This window comes from Anser brachyrhynchus (genome assembly GCF_964034855.1).
Source record: "Anser brachyrhynchus genome assembly, chromosome: 1".
NCBI classification, from domain to species: Eukaryota; Metazoa; Chordata; class Aves; order Anseriformes; family Anatidae; genus Anser; species Anser brachyrhynchus.
Genome location: NC_137694.1, coordinates 99,231,018 through 99,253,101, shown reverse-complemented (window position 1 = coordinate 99,253,101; position 22,084 = coordinate 99,231,018). Strand labels below are relative to the sequence as shown.

Here is a 22,084-nt window from a genome sequence, read left to right as displayed (position 1 = left end):
AAACATCCCAGGTGCCATCACCGAGAACAGTCACTCCTTCCATCCTTCATCCCCAGAGGATTTGCTCCTGTCATCCCCTTGCTTTAAGCTGGTGAAGAGAGTATCACAGACGCTCTTAGTTAAAGGAGGAGGGGGTGGAGGCCCATCTGGGCCCTTGGTTTGATTTCATATTTATGAAACAGCTTAAATGTCAGCTTGAGTGAAAAACGACACCTTCCCAAGCTTCTCATATTAATGCCCCTGGCTGCCACTGGTTTCTTTAGGAAGGCAGCTTGTGGTTTTTCCTCTCGCTCTCCCCCAAAGGCTGCAGCGAAAGATGAATTGGACTGATAGATGAGACTGCAACTGCCGATAAACTGCGTTGCTGACAGGAGACGGAGAGGGAGGTGGAGGGGGTGGCCTACGCTGAGCAAGGAGGGAGGGAGACGAGGAAGGAAAGAGAGATAGGGGGAATGACCTATATGGCAGAGAGGTGGGAGAGTGGTCAAAACTGAACGGAAAGAGAAGGTGGGTGATTGTGTGGAGAAAATAATAAAGCAAATGGCATATGCTAAAGAGAGAGAGAGAGAGGGAAAAAAAAGATGAGATGGGAAAAAATAAAAATCCCATACAACATCCAAAAAAAAAAGCACTGCAGAAGCATTAATTATACATGACAATATATATATGCATAAAGGAATAAATAAAAATACACCCACCACCAGCAGAGGAGCCTCCTCCTGGGTCTGTGTGGAGCATGGTGCTGGGTTGCTGGATGCAGATTGGGGGCCCTTCTACTGCAGAAGCATTTGCATGACGCTGGCTGAATCCTGAAGAGATGCCCAAGCCAGAGCTGAGCCAGCTGTGTCTGGAAGCTGTCAAGCTGTATGGGTGCTGCACTGCAAGCAGTGCTAACTAGCCAGGGCCAGCGTGGCCAGACTTCTCCCAAAAGTGCCTCTGTGCACTGACAGGCACATCTCATGGTACAGCTACGCTCACAGAGGTCTGGTGGAGCTGGCCTAGCCTATTGTCCATCTGCCTGAAGGGGCTTGTCCAGAAGATGTCCCCATCAGGACTGTTAGGTTGTATGGACCAGTGAAATGCAGTGGCTCAAACTCAGACAGTTAAATGAAGGATGAGGAAAGAGACCTGAGTTCCTTGGATATGGAAAGTCACCTGCTTCTCTCTCTGGGAGGAGTCTGATACAGGTTTATTTTTCAACAAACCCAGAACCTGCTGGATTAAGTCTGGACAACATTGCTCAAAATGACAAGGACCCTAGTGAGAAAGTAGTGAAGACACTCCGTCTCTTGCACAAATGTGAGGGGGCTGGAAGAGAGAGAGACTTCTTAGCCCTTCTGGGCTAGTTCTTGAGGAACAACTTTTGTCCTAGATAAGAATAAAGAAAGGTGAGGGCTTGCTGTAGGCATACTAGAGTAAGGAAAGCCTCCGCTGTGTTTGTATTCCAGGGGAGAGGTGTACCTGCCATTTTCACCAGGAGTCGCTGCCGGCAGTCTCCAAAGTTGCCTGTGGAGTCTAGTGCTCTCAGCACTAACATCTGCTCCCTTTTCTGTTGCTGAAGGCTTTTGGTTAGTTTGTTGGTTGTTTTTTTCTTTAGCCGAGAGATGTCTCTGAAGTCTTATTCTGTCTGGGTTCGCATCGCTCAGTACCTCTATCAGCTGTTACAGTGTTTTGAGCATTATTCTTGGCAATAGCATATCACTCACTTTTCAGCGTCTCAGTCAGTTCTTGTCACTTTTTTCTTCCTGATTGAGACAGTAAAAAAGTCTGCTTCTATTTCATCTTTATCCCCTGTGGTCAGCTCTGTTTACAGACTCGCTTCTTGCTTTTTTCCTTGGCAAAGCTTTTTCGTGCAGCCTGAAGCCCCCGTGTTCCTGGGGCTCTGAGTCCCTCTGTGCTGGCTCTTTGGTGACATTCCTCAGCTCCGTTTCATTTCCCTGTTTAATCATCCCCCGTCTTGCCGTGGGTCGTGCTAGATTGGTTCCTGACATCACATTTATATACCATCTGCTGACTAATAACATGCAAAGGCTTGGTTTCCACTAATAAAAAACCAGTCTAGCTTTAGACTATTTAGAGATCCTGAGCTTTGCTTTCCAGACAGGGCCATGCAAGCCAGAACTGAACATTTCTCTTGTCACCTCTGCTCTTGACACCCAGGCTCTACAGCACCCACTTTTTAACAGCTTAAAGGACTTTTTCCCTCCATGTCTTTGAGTCTCTGTTCCACTACTAAACCAAACTCTACTTTTTTTATTCTCTCCCAGTTTGAAAGGACTTATCCAGGCCAAGGACCAGGTCTTACACCTTTATGGGTCTTAGCCCAGCTGCAGAAAGCCTGCTCCTGCAGAGGACTGCCCTTCCCTTGAGTAGGTGATCCAGAGCAGACTTTCATTGAAAAAGTCTGTACCTGTGCCAAGGAATTAGATACACGTAAGAAAAGTTTCCTGCTATTGAGGCTGCTTAGCCTGTAATGTCCTACTGCTATATAACAATGCTCTCCTTCCTTCTGGAAAGAACCCCAATCCACGCTAAATCTCAGGCTGTATCCAGGAGTTCTCTGGGATGCTTCTGGCTGTTCTGAGCCAAAACCATACCAAGGGCTGCGCTGGCAATGTGGACAGAGGAGCTCCAGTTAGTGGGAACACCCCCTGTGCTTAAGTCACTAGCCAGAAAGAATACATTTTCTTTTCAGCATTCAGAAGCTTGAGGCCAAATACTAGTTTATGCATCAGTCCTGGCATTGAGACCTTATACCATGCTGCCAACTTCTCCTCAGGATGTGAATTTCAAAACCTGACCCATGCAAGGATGGGTGAGTGGTTCCCAGGAGCTATTTCTTGCCTCCTTGCTCATCCCACTGTACCAGTGACCTTAGCAGCTTTCTTGGGAGAGCAGTCAGTTGAGACGATGCAAATTAGATGGAAGAGCTGGAAAACAAGCTGCAAACTAAAGCAAAACCAATCACGTCTGATTTTATTTTCCCATTATGGCCTCTCTTGCAGCTGCAGGTAACACTGGGATCGTCCGCTTGGAGACAGCATCGTGCTGGCAGCAAGCGGGCTGCAGTGTGCCAGGAGCAGGGTCCAGCCTCAACCTTAGTGCCTGGGTAGCTCTGAGGCACCATGGTCAGTGGTTTGCTCAAGTTTTCCTTTTCCCCTTGGCTTCCCTCTCCTCTGTGCCCCTGCTGCAGATCTGCAATCGCTCACATTCCTGCGCTGTGCTGCCTGGCTTCCCGTGGGGATGGGAATTAGCAGCCCTAAGCACTGGAAGGAAGAGAAGTGTCTGGGCCATAGCAGGGGAGCAAGAGAGGCACTAATTCCAGGGCTGAGCGTTCCCGAGCCCCCTGCTCCTGCAGCAAATCCTCGCTGGTAGCCTCTGCTGTGAGCAGCCAGGGAAGCCAGCAGGCTCCTGCTGTCTCCAGGTGGAGCTTTTACTCCAGCTGCTGCCGGCGTGGCTCCCGTCAGGAGCGCTGGCTGAGTGCCACGAAGGACACCGCGAAGTACAATGTGAAATTACCTCTGTGCTTGAGCACACATGAGCCCTGAACAAACCCAAGCCTAATGCTCAATCCCCATCTCTCAAATCCTAATTAAACATCCATCGGTAATTCTACTGTTAACCCTCTCCAGTCAGTGCTGAGGCAGGGTGTTTTGAATTGGGCCCTTGGGCTCTTCAGACGCCTGCTCTGGGTGCCTTACCTACAGGATTTAGTTCAAGTGACTGAGTTTATGGCTGGGAAGGCAACAAAAAGAGTAACCCTCTGCTACTTTCCAAATCTGCCCTTCCAATAGTGTTTGATAGCACTGAAAATATTGCTCTCCACTTCGGGGTGGTAGGGAGGGGCATTATAAGATGCACAGGTAGTCCTTCTCCCCTCACCTTTTGCATATTGCTCTTAAAAAAAAAATAAAAAAGTAATTCAATGTCTGCCTAATCTTGGGGTGAGTTGGTGCAAGCATGTGTGTTCTTGGAAAACAGGGAGCCAGTGCCCTCTAGTTTACAGGTGGGGAAGCCCCTGGGGTATCAGCTGCCTCCTGTTTCCTCTGGGTGAGGAGAGGAACAAGGATGCTCAGTGATGAGAAGCAGGTAGGGTATTTTTGTTGCAATAGCCTTTTGTCAGAAATGAGTTTTTGTGTATTTCCTTGAAATTAGGGTGTCATCAGTGATGTTTTTATTTTGTTGGAGGAAGAAAAATGGGGAAAGGTGCAAAAGAAACAGAGCTGGTGGGGAGGGGGGGAGGGAGGGGAATTTAAATAGAACACATTATTGTTTTCATTCATGGAAATTACTCCATCATTGAGAAATAAACCTTTCTTAACAAAAATAAGGGATCAAAATGAAATATAGTTATAAAGAAATTATAACCAGTGCTCTAGTGGGCCTAAAACATTTTGTCTGAATCATCCTCTTTCTGATGGACCTTCTTTTTTCATTCCTCCTCTTCTTTCTGTGGCACTTGGCTTTGGAACTGTTTGTTTTAGGAAGCCATTCCCCTGCTGTAGAGAACAGATTATGTTTAAAAATGTGTTTGTTAGGGCATTTGCACCAACTAGAGACAGCATATAAACTAACCAGGATGGTATATTAAAGCCTGGGCTGGATAAGCTCCCTGAAAGCACAGGGAAGGGAAGAATGCAGTCACATTGGTAAAGTAGCAAAGAAACAGCTGGTTATTTTGTGACCTACAGAAAGGACCTAGGAAAACCAAGTCCCTGACGGGGAGATTCAGTAGTCTTAATGATCTGTTACCCCAGGTTATGGGTCTAGCTAGGATCCAGCTTTCCAACCATCTCTGCATGTTCAGCAGGTTGCGAGTCTCTCATCTCCTAGCATCTGCACTGCTTCCTTGCACGCAGGGATGGGGCTGCAGGGTGTGTAATTTCATGTGACTTGCTCTAATATTAATATCTCCATGTGCAGCAGTCATTGCAGTGAGAATAAACTGTTATTTTTTATTTTAAATGGTTAATATTCATCAAATGTTTATGAAAATACTTAACCCATAATGATGACAAACACAGCGCCTAATAAAGATGGAAGTGAAGATCCTCTTTGTGAATATGTAATCAGAAGAGTAAAGAAAATTACATTAAAAAGACTTCATTATGCCATTAAATGTGTGAAATGACTTTTTCTTCTCCATTTTAATTTTAGCATATTTCTTTTTTTTTCTTTTTAAATATCTCTGACACTTTCATGAGACGGGTACATAAAGAGACATCGGCTGCTGTAACAAGAAGAGCTCTGACTGGCAACATCCATCATTCTTACCCAAATTTTCATTTCATTTGTCATTAAGAGAAATCAACACTATTTCTACCAATGATCATAATTTTTTTTCTTTATTTTCCTTAGGGGGAGAGAGATCCTTATTACTACTCTGAATGCAACACGTTGTCTCAAAACCATCTATAGAGCTCCAGGCCCAGAGATGTTCCCCTACCACAGAGGCTTACTGGTGTGTAAGTACCTGTGCTCCTATTTTTGTCTGACACCCTGGGGCTTGTAACTGGCACCACGGGAGCTAATAGGGTGAATCTCTGTAGTTTGAATTGAAATAAAAATGTCTTTTGAGAGACTCATTTGGGGCTGTGTACTGATAGCTCCAGGCAAAATGGGTCAGATGGGTAGATGATGTGTTCCACCACTCAGGAAGCTGCCCAAAACTTCACAGTCCCAGACCAGTCTCAAATGATACAGCAGCTCCCATCTTACTGACACTGTAAGCTGAATTGCATTATGATTGTAAATCCCTACAGCTTGAAGGAGGGAACATGGTTATCTACACTGGAACTGTGGCAGACTTCTCTGGGAGAAGGCAAAAAAGATGTCAATGAACACAAGCCTGGTTACAAAAAGGGTTCAAGAGAAAAGAACAAAGCTAGTTGCACCCAAAGGCCTGGGCTCCTCTCCATTCTGCATTCACCAGCCTTGCTGATCAGCCATGGAGAAGAGGCTGAGCTGCTCGGTTTAAAAGGACAGCAGAGCATGTGTGCTATCAGGGAAGCTCAGGAAGCAATGGGTTCCCTTTGAGAAACACAGAAAAGAAGAAAGAAAGAATTTATTTTAGTTGCGTGTTAATTGCAGTGTTAACTTAAACAATTAATGTTAGCTTTTGGCAAGAAACTCTAACAGCTCTGTATTTAACATGCACCTTTACAGTAAGAGGGCTTCAAAACAAAACATGTTATCTTCTATTTAGGCTCTTATGTTGCACTCATCTCCATGGCAGCCAACAAACATACACCCCTTCTGCATCTCCCAAAGCGTGTCCCATATGTAGGCCTGTAGGGAGTATGTATATCTGCTCTTACCAGGCGTTTTTCTGAGAAGTATCAAAATTCACCCAGGACTTCCCCCCCTTTGTCAAAGAAAGCTCGTTTGTAAGCTAGGCTTTTGATCTGATGGCTCCCAATTTGTGGAAGTTTTGAAGACCACTGCAGTATATTTTCAGAAACCTGTCTTCAGTTGTGTAGAGATTTTGTCTTTTCACAGCGTTGACTTGCTCGCTCTCCTTACAAAACTCAGGAGAGCTTTGGGCAGTCAGGTGCAGGTATTCTTTCGGTAAACAGCTCCTGAAGAAGTCTCGAAGAGCTGTGAGGGGGAGGAGGGTCCACAAACCAGATCTGTAATGAAGAGACTTCCCAATGCAAATGTGATCAGAAAGGCTGCTGCCTTCTCTCAGCCTACTCCTTTCCATCTAAAACAGCTGACAAATGGTTATGTTGTGTTTGCAATTACAGCTCTCTGAAAGTGATAAATTACTCTGATTGTTCTTAAATACAGGACTTCTACATGTATAATTAATACATAGACTTGAGTATGGGATAACTGGTGGGACACATCCAGGTTCTGTTTACACCATAACAGATCTAGAGCAGCTCTAGCTGTCTCTGTTCATGGAATGCTGCAGTAGATTGTGCTTGCACGCTTGGAAAACCTTGCAGAAGTGTCCCGTGTCAGAATAACAGAAAGCGTAGTATGGCTCATATGTTTTAGTTCCCACAGATAAAAAATTCAGTTCTAAGCTCTCTGTTTCCCAGTAAATTGCTGACAGTCTTCTGTAACAGTAAGGGGATTGGTCTCGTGTACCGCACTGCTACACCCAAGAGCAAAATATGGGTATGGAGTATTTACTGAATAACCTGCTGTTTGTGCCAAAGGACAAGATGCACAGACTCAAATCTCTCCTGTTGTCTGTTGACGTAGAAGAAATGCCAGTTCTACACTTCTGCTGAGGGCTTCTCCAGGGCACAGGCAGTAAGCACAGAGCTCAAACTCTGTGATGTAAGGTTGACACTAGTGGCAAAAAATACTCCAAGCACAGAGACAGAATAAGAATAGGGAAAGGAAATCGTAGACTAATATAGTCTCCTGACACGGTTACCCATTAATGCCAGCTTTAAAGGTTAATGCAATTTAACTCGCTCTCGGCTATTACTCTGAAATAACATACCAAACCCTATTCTATAAGCAGATAACAGATAAGGATGCTTTATGATAAACACCCCCAATAAAACTGTAGAAGTTTACAATGTTGTGCTTGCAGGAGTGGCAGATTTGCCTTTATTTGTGCATGTGTGTGTATGGAGGAAAGCAGAGAGGAGAGGAGGGAGCTGGAAGAAGAATTTTTGGCTCTTAGACTATCAGATAGCTTGATAAATCTGTCTTGTGTGTGTTGCTTCTTGCCAATACAATGGAAATGAATTGACATATCGCATGTCTGCTGTGAGCTGAGTTTCCTTTTGCACTGGCAGAAACAAAGGTGCTGCTATACAAACCACTGATGAGAAAATTTGTTGGGTTTTATTTATTTATTTATCTTTTGACAGGGCAAAACCCATCAGCTTTATGGTATATCAGCAAAACATAGAGCTTTCTTTCCCCTCATCTTCTGTTTCAAAGTGCTCTTACAAAATATTTCAGTGTTGAGGTTTTTCTTCAAAATAATAACTAAAAAAAGGCATAATCATGTTTCACTATGGAAAACTCTGAGGCAACAGTGCAGGACTTACTGTGTCTCCTTGTGGAGTACACAGAAAAATATATAAGCATACACTGCTTGGGAATTATTGTAACATTTCATTAATATTCTTAAAGTACTTTGAGATCTTCTATTATATTCTTTGACAGGTTAAAGGACAATATTTGCATGTCTATGGGACAGTGAAATATTTTTATTAACAATGCTATCTTTAAAAATTTTAGGACTCAAGAAAGGCACCATAGGTTTTGTATGTCTCAAATGCACACACACACCCCAGCACACAAGCACACATACGTGCAGGGAGTGCTATTTCTTAAACTGCAAGGCAGAAAGTGCTGCACCCTGGAGAGACAAGCTGTGAGCTCTGGTGCAAGGGTCCTTTTGGGACATGAGAGATAGATCCACCTCCCCTGCTTTCTTTGCTCTCAGTCTTCCTCCCCCCCCTTTCAGATGTGACACTGTCAGCCTTGCTTTTGCCAAAATGCTGCCTTTAGGAAAACCTGTCAGAGGCTGGTGTGAAACTGAGAGGTCATACCGCACTAGTGCGCTGTGATTTTGTACAGATGTGCCTTGCCTCAGCTTTCTGACTGTCCATTATTCCTATGAATTACATTTTCTACACAGCTGATCATGTCTTTATGTTTGAAGGACATTTTTTCCTTCCCTCTTGAATCATCTGCTGTTCCTCAGGATGCTTCCATTTTTCTGTTCAGCATCTCCCTTTTCCACTTTATATTTTCTTTTCCTTTTTGTTAGAATATGACATTGCCTTGAAAAGGATTAATGCAATTATGTGATGTATCTGGCAAGGGTATTTTCAGACAGTGAAGTGTTTTAGTAGTACCATGATATGAGAAGCTGAGGAGGCCTCACTTAAAATACTGTGGCCTATTTGGGTCACTTCTGATCACAAAAAGGAAAATGACACAGAGTAAAGAGTTGTAAGAATGATTAGGGGAAGTAGCAAACCTTTTAAAAAGTGTGCGTGGGAGGCTTGGTTAGACTAGCAAAAGAAAGATGAGGAGTACAGTTTTTCTTCCTGAATACCGTCTTTGTAAATACCAGGATGCAGAATTGTTTCAGCTGAAAAAAAAAAAAGGCAGTGCTAAAAGATTAGATGAGTATAAATTAGCTTGGAAATTAGGAGAAGGTTTCTGAACTTCAAAGGAAAGAAGTTCTGGCCTTCCATACAGGATAGCAAGGGCAAGGTACTTAAATAATTAAAAAGCGGTGCTTGCTGAGTTCATAGAAGGAATTACACTGCATTTATATTTTAATTAATTAATTTCATGCTTCAGAGCTTCTACTGACCACTATTGGGGTAAAGAAGGAAGTGCCCTCATTTTCTAGTCCTCTATTCTCTTGGATATGTATGTAAGGGTGGGAGGAATGAGGAGTGGGGAGAGGACAAATTGATCTTCCTTTGAAGCATTAAATTGGCCAAACAAGAAATAGGCCAAAGCTAAAGACGGGATAGTAGCTGGGTTATGCTGGTACTCCTATTGGTACTGCCTGACTGATGTATCTTGAATTAAAAGCATTGATTGGATGTGGGATCAGGAAAGAACTTTTCTCTGGGCTGAAGAGCAAGGATTGTTCAGTCTGATTGCTCGTCATGTCTCCCTCCATAGCTGTGTGGAGCATGATCCACTCCCAAGAACTATCTGAGTGTATCTACTTGCATGCAATTGTATGAGTCTAAGATCTTAAGACCTTTCATCCATCTCAATGTCTTGGTTAGACATGTTATAGTCACTGTGGCATTATTTTACTTTTGTATTAAATATTGTGTGGTTATGGTGGGGTTTTTTGACTTAAATTGAAAGGGGATTGTAGTAGACGTTATGGATGTTCCTCAGCATAACATCTATTCCCTTTTTTTCTGTAGTTATTGGAGGATGGAATTGATAACCTACATGGTCACAGAATCATAAAGTGCTAGACTTGTTTGGGTTGGGAAGGGACCTTAAAGATCATCTAATTCCAAACCACCTGCCGTGGTCAGGGACACCTACCACTAGACCAGGTCACCTTCTGTTCTATGTCTGTTCAGCGAATAATTTCTCTCCTCTGTAGTTTTGCCTCTAACTTTGAATTATTTGGATTATTTCCCTCTTCTTTTATTCTTTCTATATTTTCACTCAGTTTTTTTTCTGCTTTAACGACCTTTCTCCTTAGATTTCTTCCTCCATTCTCTGCAGGTTAATCTTGTTTTGTTCTACTTTTTCTACTGCAAACAGATTGCTGGGAGGTTTGTGCATGAAATCTCACAAGTGTGGGACTCTTTTTATTTCCTGGATATCCACATCTCTGGCAGTTTAATCACTGCAAACCTGAATTGGATTAATATGAAATTCACAAGTTATTCTTTGCTTCCTCCAAAATTCATGTCAAGTATCTAGACCAAAGCCTCCAAAACTTTCAAATATTATTTTCCTCAAGTGCTGTGAAGCATCCTGTGTTACTCAGACCCCAAAGAATAGAGAGGTAGAGCAAGGACCCAGTCCCCCAAGTTGTCCATATGAGTGACCTACCCAGAGTTCACCATGGTTCTCTTCTGATATATCTGGCTTGTGGGATTGATAGTGAATCTCTAGGGTCTTATCTTTACGCCAGGTTAGGACATGAACATGGTTCACTTGCATATTCTGGGAACTCAAAAAAATTGCAGCCAAGGCATAGCTCCTGGCATCCTCTAGAATGGAGAAACTTTCATAACTTGCATGTCCTTTTTTTTTTTTTTTTTTCTCTCTCTCTGGAATGAGCCTTTCATGTATGCACACTGAGTGGAGACATGCTACACCAACATCACATCATTCCTTTGACCTTTACATTTGTATTGGCAGTTCTGCAATGGGGAAACAAGGAGTAACCTTTGTGCCTCTGTCCTGGCTAATACAAGCATCAGACAGAGAGGACGCTAGATCTCCTGCTTGACGTTCTTCTGCTAAGAAGTTCTGATGAGTAGCAGCAGGCTGGTATCATTATTATTCATCTCACATGCCTGCCGTGGCTGTGTATCTGCAGTTTAGATATACTAGGCTTCTGATGATGCCCATGAACTCTGCTTTTCCATGCTAGCCTTTTATCTTGGGGAATAAGTCCTTCTTCTTTAGTACCTTTTCTAGAGAGCAGCAACACAAGCCATAACCAAAAGACTTGCTGGCTTTCTTGGCATCCCATTGCAAAGACCTGCTTAGTAATATAGCTGATTCTGAATTATTCCACACAAATTATATTTCATAGGAAGATTTGAGTTTGTACCCACCAAATGTTTTTGTTGGAACAAACAAAGTTCAATGAAGCTTCTGCTTAGTAAGTTTTCTTAGGAAAGGATAGAGCTGTGCTGCAGAATATCTATTAGCTAAATGCTCATTTTATGTGAGAGAGACAAGTTCAGGTCCCTGTTCTTCTTGATTCAGACCAAGGACTTGAACCCTGTGTGAATTGCATCTCACTTAATTTCCCCAGTTGCAGTGCTAGCTGTGAGTAGTTAAACTCTTATTCAGAATGACAAAGCACATCATACAGCAAGAAACCAAAGATGTCATAAAACACAGATATCTACATTAACCATAGGTCTGTCTATGTTGTCAGGAACAGTGCTGAAGAAAGGCTGAGTGAGACACATACTATTTTGACAAGAATGAAAAGGGGGAAAAAAAACACTTTAGCTCAGGCAATGACAAGACCTAGCAGCAAAACAGCCAGGGAAGGGACATGAAAATGCAGAATAGGTTTCTGATGGGAATGCAGGCTTCAAGAAAGAGTGAAGGTAAACAAATAAGAGACACTAAAACAAAGTACGGAGTTCATTCTTTGATGGATAATGCTCTCTTTCACCATAGAAATATGAATAAAAGTGGCAGGGAAAATACAGATTTTGGAAGGAATTTGTATGAAATATGTCCAGTCTTGCCACTCCATCTCTTGTTTCTCTTCAGATGATAGTTTAGCCTTATGTGAGCCTGGCTGCTTCAGAATAGCTGTTTCCAGAATTTTTGTCTGACTTAAATCAAGCAACCAGAAGAGAAATACCCTGCTTGATCCCATGTTGCATGCAGCAGGAACCTTGGAGCTACTCAGCTGAAACAGTTCAATTCTGCCACTGAAGAACTGGAGGAGAATCTGATACCATCCTGCAGGGTGAAGGTTCATAAAGGGATTTTTGGGTGGGCCCAACTTCATATGTGCAAGTAAGGGAAGAGTGAGTCAATGCGTGATCTCTCAGTGCTTCTGCACAGCCTGTGCCAACTCTGTGGCTACTGAGAGGTGAGTGAGCAGTGTCCTCGGGCACACTGTATTGCTGAGAGGCAGGGTATTCTCAGAGGAAGTCTGAACCTAATAAGACAGCCCAAAGCAATGTCTGGGGAAAAGGCAAGCGCAGGCATTGCTCTAAGTTCTGTAGCCAACTAGAGAAGGGCTGAAATCACATAATTTCTGTCCCCACTGTGAAATGTTCATGCCTTCGAATGTCACGGCGGCTGCTGAGCCTTCAGCCTGCACATCCCTACAGCTACAGCCACCACCCCTCCAGAGACTTCTTTAAAGAGTTGACTGATTTTTTAGGGCTGTTCTGAAGCAAATTGATTTAACTCCTTTGTGCCTGCACTGAAACTCCCTTAATTCCAGGAAAAATGTCAGGTCAACAGAAAATGCTGACATTCTCTGTCTTGCCAATGCCAAAAGAGCAAAAACAATGACAAGAAAATAAATGCCAAACATATAACCCCCTCTACCACATTCCTATCCCTTCATCAGGCCTTTTTCCTGTGTAATATCATGAATGAGAAGAGAAAACATGCTGAGGAGCTATGGCACAGAGAATCAGAGGAGGAGAGGTGTAACTGTCAGGTAAGGGACAGATAGTCCTTTACAGAATCACAGAATCACAGAATTGAAGGGGTTGGAAGGGACCTCGAAAGATAATCGGGTCCAACCCCCCTGCCAAAGCAAGTTCCTTAGAGCAGGCTGCCCAGGTAGGCATCCAGATGGGCCTTGAATATCTCCAGAGAAGGAGACTCCACAGCCTCCCTGGGCAGCCTGTTCCAGTGCTCCGTCACCCTCACTGTGAAGAAGTTCTTTCGCATGTTGGTGCGGAACTTCCTGTGCTCTAGCTTGTGGCCATTACCCCTTGTCCTATCCCCACAAACCACTGAAAAGAGGCTGGCCAAATCCCTGTCTCCCACACCTCAGGTATTTATACACATTGGTGAGATCCCCTCTCAGTCTTCTTTTCTCCAGGCTGAACAGACCCAGGTCTCTCAACCTTTCCTCACAGGGAAGATGCTCCAGGCCCCGTATCATCTTTGTGGCCCTCCGCTGGACTCTTTCCAGGAGATCACTGTCTTTTTTGTACTGGGGAGCCCAGAATTGGACACAGTACTCCAGGTGAGGCCTGACCAGGGCAGAGTAGAGGGGGAGGATCACCTCCCTTGACCTGCTGGCCACACTCCTTTTAATGCACTCCAGGATCCCAATGGCCCTCTTAGCCACGAGGGCACACTGCTGGCTCATGGTCAACCTGTCATCCACCAGGACCCCCAGGTCCTTCTACTCAGAGCTCCTCTCCAGCAGGTCGTCCCCCAGCCTGTACTGATACGTCTGGTTGTTCCTTCCCAGGTGCAGGACTCTACACTTGCTCTTATTAAACCTCATTTGGTTTCTTCCTGCCCATCTCTCCAGCTGGTCCAGGTCTCACTGAATGGCAGCACAGCCTTCTGCCATGTCGGCCACTCCTCCCAGCTTTGTGTCATCGGTGTACTTGCTGAGTGCATACACTATTCCCTCATCAAGGTCATCGATGAAGATGTTGAACAAGACCGGACCCAGCACCGACCCCTGGGGAACGCCGCTAGTCACAGGTCTCCAGCCAGACTGCGCTGCCGATAACCACCCTCTGAGCTCGGCCAGTCAGCCAGTTCTCAACCCACCTTACTGTCCACTCCTCTATCCACACTTTATCAACTTTGCTATCAGGATGTCATGGGAGACAGTATCGAAAGCCTTGCTAAAGTCAAGGTAGATGACATCCACTGCTCTCCCCCCATCTACCCAGCTGGTGATGCCATCACAGAAGGCAATGAGGTTGGTTGAGCACAACTTCCCCTTGGTGAATCCATGCTGACGACTCCTCATAACATTCTTCTCTTCCAATTGCTTGGAGATGGCATCCAGAACAAGCTGTTCCAACACCTTTCCAGGGACAGAGGTGAGACTGACTGGCCTGTAGTTTCCCGGATCCTCCTTCTTGCCCTTCTTGAAGACCAGAGTGACATTGGCTATCCTCCAATCTTCAGGCACCTCTCCTGTTCTCCAGGACCTTTCAAAGATGATAGAGAGCAGTCCGGCGATCACCTCTGCCAACTTCCTTAGCACACGTGGATGCATCCCATCGGGACCCATGGATTTGTGTGCACTGAGCCCACTCAGACGCTCCTGAACCACTCTCTTGTCAACCAGGTGGGAGCCCTCCATTTCCCAGCCCCTTTCTCCTCCCGCCAGGGTCGAGGAGTCCCAGGGGTGAGTCCTTGAAGCAAAGACTGAAGCAAAGAAAGCATTCAGTATCTCCGCCTTCTCGGCATCTCCCATTACCAGGACACCCCCCTTGTTCAGTAAGGGACCCACATTATCCCTAGGTCTTAGAGATCTTTTAATATTTTCAGAAACCTTTGGCTTGCTCGGACTTTACTCTGTGTGACATTTCATACCCGTTTCGTGATGACTGCATTCTTTGTTCTCTAAATCTTGTTGATGACAGGACTCCACTTGCTGCATTTTCACTGCAAATCAAGAGCTTAATACCCTGGTGAATGAACTTGGGAATTGTTCTCTCTATATAACTTTTCTTCCCTCGCATGGCCTCAGGTGAATTCAATTTTTTTTTTTTGAAGTCCTAGAAATTGCCTGCTTACAGACTTGTAGCTTCCAACCACCAAAGTCCCGTGTGGCTCTTCTTAATTGTCCATATAAATTGCTTTCTATTTTGGACACCATGAATATCTCAGCAGCATCTGCTTCTCCCTTCTGGGCACCACCAACTGTGCATGAAATTCCCCCCAAAGAGGCCAGGTAAGAACTCTTTCCCATTCTTGAACAAATAAAGAAATAAAGGAACACAAAGGACAAGCTGACTTCCCAGCACTCTAAGCAGGTGAAAATGAAATAGAATATGGTATTAAGCCAAGAGGAAGAAGATTCTAAGCAGGAATAACCCATCTGTTCATAGACACCTTCCAACCAGAATGAGGCCCATCGTGCTCAACAGATTTCTTCACCAGGATTTGTTTTGGTACATTGCTTAGCAGCAGCATCTCTGTACAAGACATAGATAGGAAATGAATGGCTGTATAGGCTGAAACTATAAGAGGAATCCAAAGGATGGCTAGGGAACTTATTTCTTTTTCAACTCTTTTTTAACCCCTTTCACTCTGCTGTCTCAAAGCACATTTACATTTGATGTTGGTCAGTCTACACTCTTCTACCTGGGAGATTTGGCTATCATTCACTTTATTTAACTGATGAAGACAGAGGGAGATTAAGTGATGCCTTTGCAATCTCACAGCAAGTCAGAGGCAAAGCCAAGAATACGATTCATATGTCTTGACTTTCTAAATTAAGCACAAGATCACCTTTCCTAATGGAATGTCTGCCAGAAAGACTCAAATTGACGTTACTTCTGTCTTTAAAGTAGTTAAGAATGGCCTTTTGAGAACACTTACCAACATTGGGTTAGGTCTGCAGTGGAAAAGTTCTAACTTATTGGTGGGAGAATTCTGCTCTGAACAAGAGTGAAGACAACAGTATGTATTAGCAAATGCACAGTGAAAAGCATGTCTTGCTTTCTTCTTCAACATCTCTTTGAGAAAGTGCCTCTCCCACATCCCTTCCTAGATTAATGGATATACCTGAACGTGTCCTTCTCCAATGTTATGTCTCTCCCAGTCCTCTCCTTCTGTCTACCAGCCTGACCTTTTTGGGGAGTTATGGGAAAATCATTGCCCAACTGGTATGGCTGCAGTCATGAAAAAGAAGTGTGAAAAACTGACATGCACAGTGCCAGTCTTATTATTATCAGTCAAAGCTGCATTTTCCACTCGGCATATAATTGTGCTTTGGATTAGATGGGTATAAATTGAAGATTGGCTACAGCATAAATGTTCATTAGATTGAAACTAAAACAAAGCTAAATTATCACAGAGCCTGGGAGGGAATGTGTTTTCCTATGCACTGTGTTGGCAGTGCCATCTGAGTGCTTCTGCATTATGCTGTTTTCATGTCTCAGTTTGGAAAGAAAGAGAAAAAAGAGAAAAAAAAGAAAAAGTGACATACAGGAGAAAGGTGCTCAAAAGAAGGTGTTGGTTTTCTTTTGACTAGTACATATTGTTCTCTCCTTGCATTCTGTTGCTATCTATTCAAGCTCTGACTTATAAAGAAATTGCTGAGGCTGAATTTGTGTGAAGTAGACCACAAGTACCAGGAGAAGGGAAATGAGGGCATTTGCTGGGAATAATGGAGGAACGTTGTGTGTGAGATTTTGTTTGTTGGTTAGGAGCCCTTCACTGACACTTTTTTTCCAGTATAGCTCCATATTAGCCTAGGAGGTCCTCTTAAATTCCCTTGTTACTTCTAATTATGACATGGACAGCTTTCTTCTGACTGTATCTGTAGTATCTGTAAGACCAGTAGTCTTCTCACAATTGCCTGCCATACCTTCATGCTCAATATGCGGCACACATAAGACTGCTCTCTACTTTGATGCTGTTTTGTTTTTTCACATGGCACAAACTGCAGTGCTTTGGATCCCCTTTTTTGTGCTACATTTACTGTTCAGTGTGCTGAGAAACTTTTCCCTGTTCTGTCCACCGTCTCCATCACACTTCCCATTGTCTGCTTATATTGGTTCAAGCCAACAACTGACAGTAGGCCATACCTGGGAAAAAATAAAAAGAGAAAAAAAGAAAGTGTGTTTCTTTCCTCTGTCTCCCTTATAGTTTAAAAGTACATATCCTGAGTACTGCATGATGGTCTAAGGCTCTTTTGGAGGCTGTGTTTGGAAAACAACACGCGTTACAGCTGTTGTGCTCAGCCAGGCATTCAGCTAAACATTTGTTGGGGTTAGAAAGGGGCTATACTTTCTTTTCTTTCTTTCATTGGATACTGTGAGTCAGTAGAGCTTTTATGAAGGGTTGGACATGGTGAGGCATTTCTACTTCTATGTCTGTAAGTATTATTTTATAGCATCTAGTTACTTTTGTTATAGGTATTATGAGATAATAAATAAATAAAATATTATGAGTTAGTGACTGCAATGCTGATTCTGTTAACAGGCTTATTCTCCCTCTGTTACCTATATTTGTTTAAAGTGGCTTCATTTAACATTTATGTAGGCTTTGGTGCAGAGAAAATGTGTTACAACAGGAGTTTGTCCTAAGGGATCCTTACAGTACTAACAGCTACTTCATCTACTGAGGCAGATATTGCTAAATAATGATATGAAAAGACATCATCTAGGTCACTTAAAATCATTTTTTACACACTTGTTTTGCAATGAAACCCTGTGAAAGCTAATCTGAGCTTATCCTTCTAGCTTTCTGTTGACTGTGAAGAGGTATAAGCATTACCCAGGCACTAGGTGGAAGATAGATGCCATCACACTGCTCTGTTACAGCTCTGGCATAATAGATTGCATTACTTCAGATGTGGTACAAAAGGCAAATTCACACTCCTTGTTCATCTGACTTCTCTGCCCCACTCCATCAGTGAATTCTAACCTGAATCTGAGCTAAATTGTCTTCCCCTAAGGTCAGAGAAAAATTCAGTTCCAGAGTCTGCAGGGGAAAAAAAGAAAGAAAAATGGAAAATCAGGAATTCTTCTTTTCTAGTTTGGCCTATGTTTACTTCTTACTATGTAGCTTTGGGCTTCATATCATCATGTCTTTGTACTGTGCTTTTCCCATCTGATAGGTAGGGTTGATTTTAATAATAGCCTCCTACCTCCTGCATAATGCTTAAAGCCTTCATATACCCATATGAAAATTAAAATTCTTACTACTACAAAATATTTATTTTCACTTCCTTATTTATTTCTACTTACTACTACAAAATATTTATTTTCTGCTATTTTATTTTTCTTGAGGGTACATGGAACCCTGCAGGAGTCTGCTATAAGTACCTTCTCTTGGGATCGATAGAAAATTCCCAAAGAGAAAATCATGTATATTCATCTCAAGTTTGGGTTCCAACATGCTGCTGTGCTTTAGGGGTATTAATTTGAGGCAAGAAAGGTCACCTGTTCCTGAAAGAGTGAAATTCAGTCTCTATGTTCACTCTTTTTCGGGATCATGCTCCATATTCCATACTAGCGAGTAAAGAGTACTTAGGGGTATCAAGAGAATTCAGAACAAACACAGTCTATAGGATAGCAACAAAAATAATTGTGGATGCATAAAAGTCAGAGTCAGAAATAATCTAGAAAAAAAAAGACCGATGTGATAGTTATAAAACTGGGTTGGTTTAACCTAGACAGAGAAAGAACTGAGAGAAAAAGTCTTAAAGAGCATAAAAAGCTGTGGAAAAGAAGAAGGGATGAAACTATTCCCCATGGCTGTGATAGACAGAACAAGGAAGTAATGGGTTTAAATTAAAGTAAGAAAGGTTCAGGTAAGACAAAGATTGCTTGAGGATGTCATGCAGTCTCCATCATTAGAGGTCTTTAAGAACACGTTAGATAAATAAGTTTCAGGAATTACATAGGTTTATTTGATTCTGATCTGAAGTCAGGGAAGATGGACTAGATGACCTGTCGTGGTCCCTTCTAGCTCTTTGAATAAGACAAAAGAATGTGATACCTTACAAGTAATAGGAAAGTTGTAGCTCCAAAGATCTAAGGATATCAGCAAGGCAAAGTTTTATCAGAAGAACTGAAACAGATCTTTTATTAGACTAATTTTGTATCCAAAACAAACAATTTAGCTTGAAATGTTCTGCTTCTAAACTGGGGGGAAAAAAAAATCGTGTTTCTGATTTTTTTCCCCGTTTTTATCATGCCTTTCAAATAAAAGATGGTACCTTTCCCTAACAATTTTGCCTTGCTAAGTTCAAACGTTGCAAAGACCTAAGGATATCTCAGAAAAGCTTAACATTTCTACTGTGTCTTTGTGCTTCAGAATGGATTGTAGGAATATTTTTTCTGCTATTTTGAACAAGAACTGCTGATCAAAATGGTCTTTTCAGAATATTCAGTTCTCATTTCAGGTTTGATTATTTGCAGTTGTTCCAATGAAGCATGTGATATTTCATCTATTTCCAGTTTGCACAAACATACAGGTATGTCTCTCATGATGTGAAAGCCTTTGAAAGGCATTGAAATTCACTTGCTCTTTTAAGAATTCAGGGCAACAACAAAACAAAACACACACAAAAAAAAAAAAGAGAAAGAAACACACATAGGAAAAAAAAAAAAAAGCACCAATCACACCAGCATTCCTGGAAAGCATGTTTGAAAAGTGCTTGTGTTGAAAGACAGAGTTTGTAAGAAAAAAGTCAGGCATCTATCAGTGACTATCTTTTTCTGCAGCATTATCCAAGCTTTAAGGATCTGCTTAACTGTGTCATTCCTGTTCTGGGGATATCACTTTTCTCTATGCTGAAAGAAGACCGTTTCCTCACTTGTCATTTTTATTCGAGGCCATTCTGTCAGGATATATTCCCTTCCTGCCATGCAAAGATCCATCTCTCTCAGAGTTTCTCAGTGCCCTGCACTGCTGTGAACACCTATTCCTACCTACAGAATATATTTCTTTTAGCTCCCCAGAAAGACATTTCATAATACAGGTGTAGAAAGAGAGAATGAGCTGTCACTGGAAGGAGTCAGAGTTGGTTTATTGTTTTCTACCAATTCCCCAAATCCTAGGCTTGGAAGGTCTGCGGATTAGACTAAGTTGTATCTACCATAGTTCCATGTCTCAAAAACAATTAGATTGTGTTCTTACAAAATCACCTGATGCACTTGCCAAACAAATGACAGAACCTGGTACTGAATTGACATAATTCCATATAGTCAGTGGCCAGAAAAGCTAGAATCAGTAAAAGAAGAACAGAACGAAGAGGTGATTCACTCTGCTCAGAAATGAAAACTTATTCAAGCAAAAGTATATCTCATCTCACTCACAATCAGAATTTCTTTAAATTTTAAAAAAGAAACAGGACATGTTACTGAAGAAGTGGGAGAAAAGCACCCTATGTATCTCATACTAAAGGTGGCTTTGGGCCTGAGCAAGCTCTATGTGTTACAAGAAAGATCTATTTGTGAAGTTGCAGTTGTCTGTGGACTTCCCTAGGAAATCATAAGACATTGGCGTAACAGGTTGCCAGCTTTCCAACTGAGTCATGATAAATAACTATTTTCACTCTTTACGTACAGCAAATGCCAGATAAAACACAGGTCTTTAAACCTCTGTCAAAGTGGACTGAGCTAATGTGTTTTCCTTGCATCACTGAGCTACCAGTCAAACAGAGGTTCCATGGAATCCCAGATGTGCAACTGAGCACTTCTACAAGCATCAGTCTAATATCCAAGCATCTTTTACCTGCTGGTCTTTTGCCTCTGTTCTTATTGCATGACTTAGGCACTTTCCAGGAGTGCATACACTGGCACTACTAAGTAACTATTGAGGCATGATAAATTCCTTTAGACAGAAGAGTGCTTTCAATAGTCTTCCAGCTGATTTGAGGTCTTTAGGCTTCTTTAGCATAAATATGTTTTTCATTTTGCTTTTTTCCCTCTTTTTTTTTTTTTAATACATACAAGCTTTAACTTCACATTTATGCTAAATAATAGCACTGTTAAAGAAAGAAACCTGGTACTAAGAATGCAAAGTCATAAGACGGAGTAATTTGTGGAAGAATCACCCTCAGAAATCATGATATTAATACATGTAACTATATCTACGCAGCAAGAAAACTCCCATCACTTGACCAGGGATATACTCCCTTAATGATATACTTTCACTATGGCGAACAACATCTGCAACCTGATGTTTTCTGTGATGTTTTCAATATCTTCTTCCTAGACCATGAGGATAAAGACCATGAATTTTGAATTGAGTTCTGTGGGGAGCCAGCGGAGACAATAGAGGACAAGTGTTATGTGTTCAGAGTTGTTCATATTGCTTCAGGGGGCTGTAACAACTGGACTCTCCAAAGGGTCATTGCAGTCCTTAATCCAAACAGAAGGTGAAAAAAACCTTGGCCTCCCAAGGCCAGGACATCATGTGCGCCAGAATGGAGTGGAGGCTTCTAGCCAAATGGGGATGGCAGAGAGCTCTGCTTCAGCATACTCTGTCCATGACAGGCTTCTAGGGCCTTTCCTAGAGCACTGCCTGAACAGACTGTTCGTGGCTGTTCAAAATATGTAACTGCTACTGCAGAGTGATCATAAACTATTCAAAGTGCTTTCTTTTGCCTGCCAGCATAATCTCCATCTTCCTCAGGTTCAGCTCGCACAATCCATGCTTCATGCACAGAGCCCATCAGGTCGAAAAAATGAGCCACCCTGATCTCGTGGTATCATGAGCAGTGAAATTAAAGCAGACCTTGGGCTAAAACTGGGGCACATGAGTCCATATTCTCCCACAAAACGTTAGACTGTACATAGATTTTAGACAGGAGTGAATTGAGAACTGCTCTGATGGGTCTCTGTGAGTGGAGCCATGAGGTCTGCAAACCTATTGATACTGCTTAAGAGTTTTGGTATAGATCTATAGGCTGCTTATTGATGCTTTGTCAAGGCTATACATTCCTTATAATGGGAAAAATTTCTCCCAAGTTTGGGTACTCTTCTCTGTTTTCTGATTTTTAGACTGTACTCTGTCCATTTTAATGCTCTGTCTCTCTTTAGTCGTATGCTTCTTCTCCTACCACTTCTGCTATAGGACCTTGAATTAATGTGATTGCATGTTTTGGATTTCTTTGTGGCTTTTGTAAGAGAAAAGTAAGGGATTCAGATTCAGGAGTAAGACTGGCACACTGTTATACTTCCCAAGCTACAGCTAGCAGCTCTGGCAGAACTGAAATATTTAACTCCACCTCCTT

At 42.5% G+C, this 22,084-nt stretch overlaps 1 long non-coding RNA gene across 1 annotated transcript in view; it reads left to right on the top strand.

The window, feature by feature from the left end:
• Window positions 1-22,084, top strand: part of LOC308188319 — a 232,937-nt gene that overhangs the window by 154,427 nt on the left and 56,426 nt on the right. Inside the window, exon 4 of the long non-coding RNA XR_013945404.1 lies at window positions 5,359-5,465. This is a non-coding gene — a long non-coding RNA (uncharacterized lncRNA). The remainder of the gene's footprint in view (window positions 1-5,358; window positions 5,466-22,084) is intronic.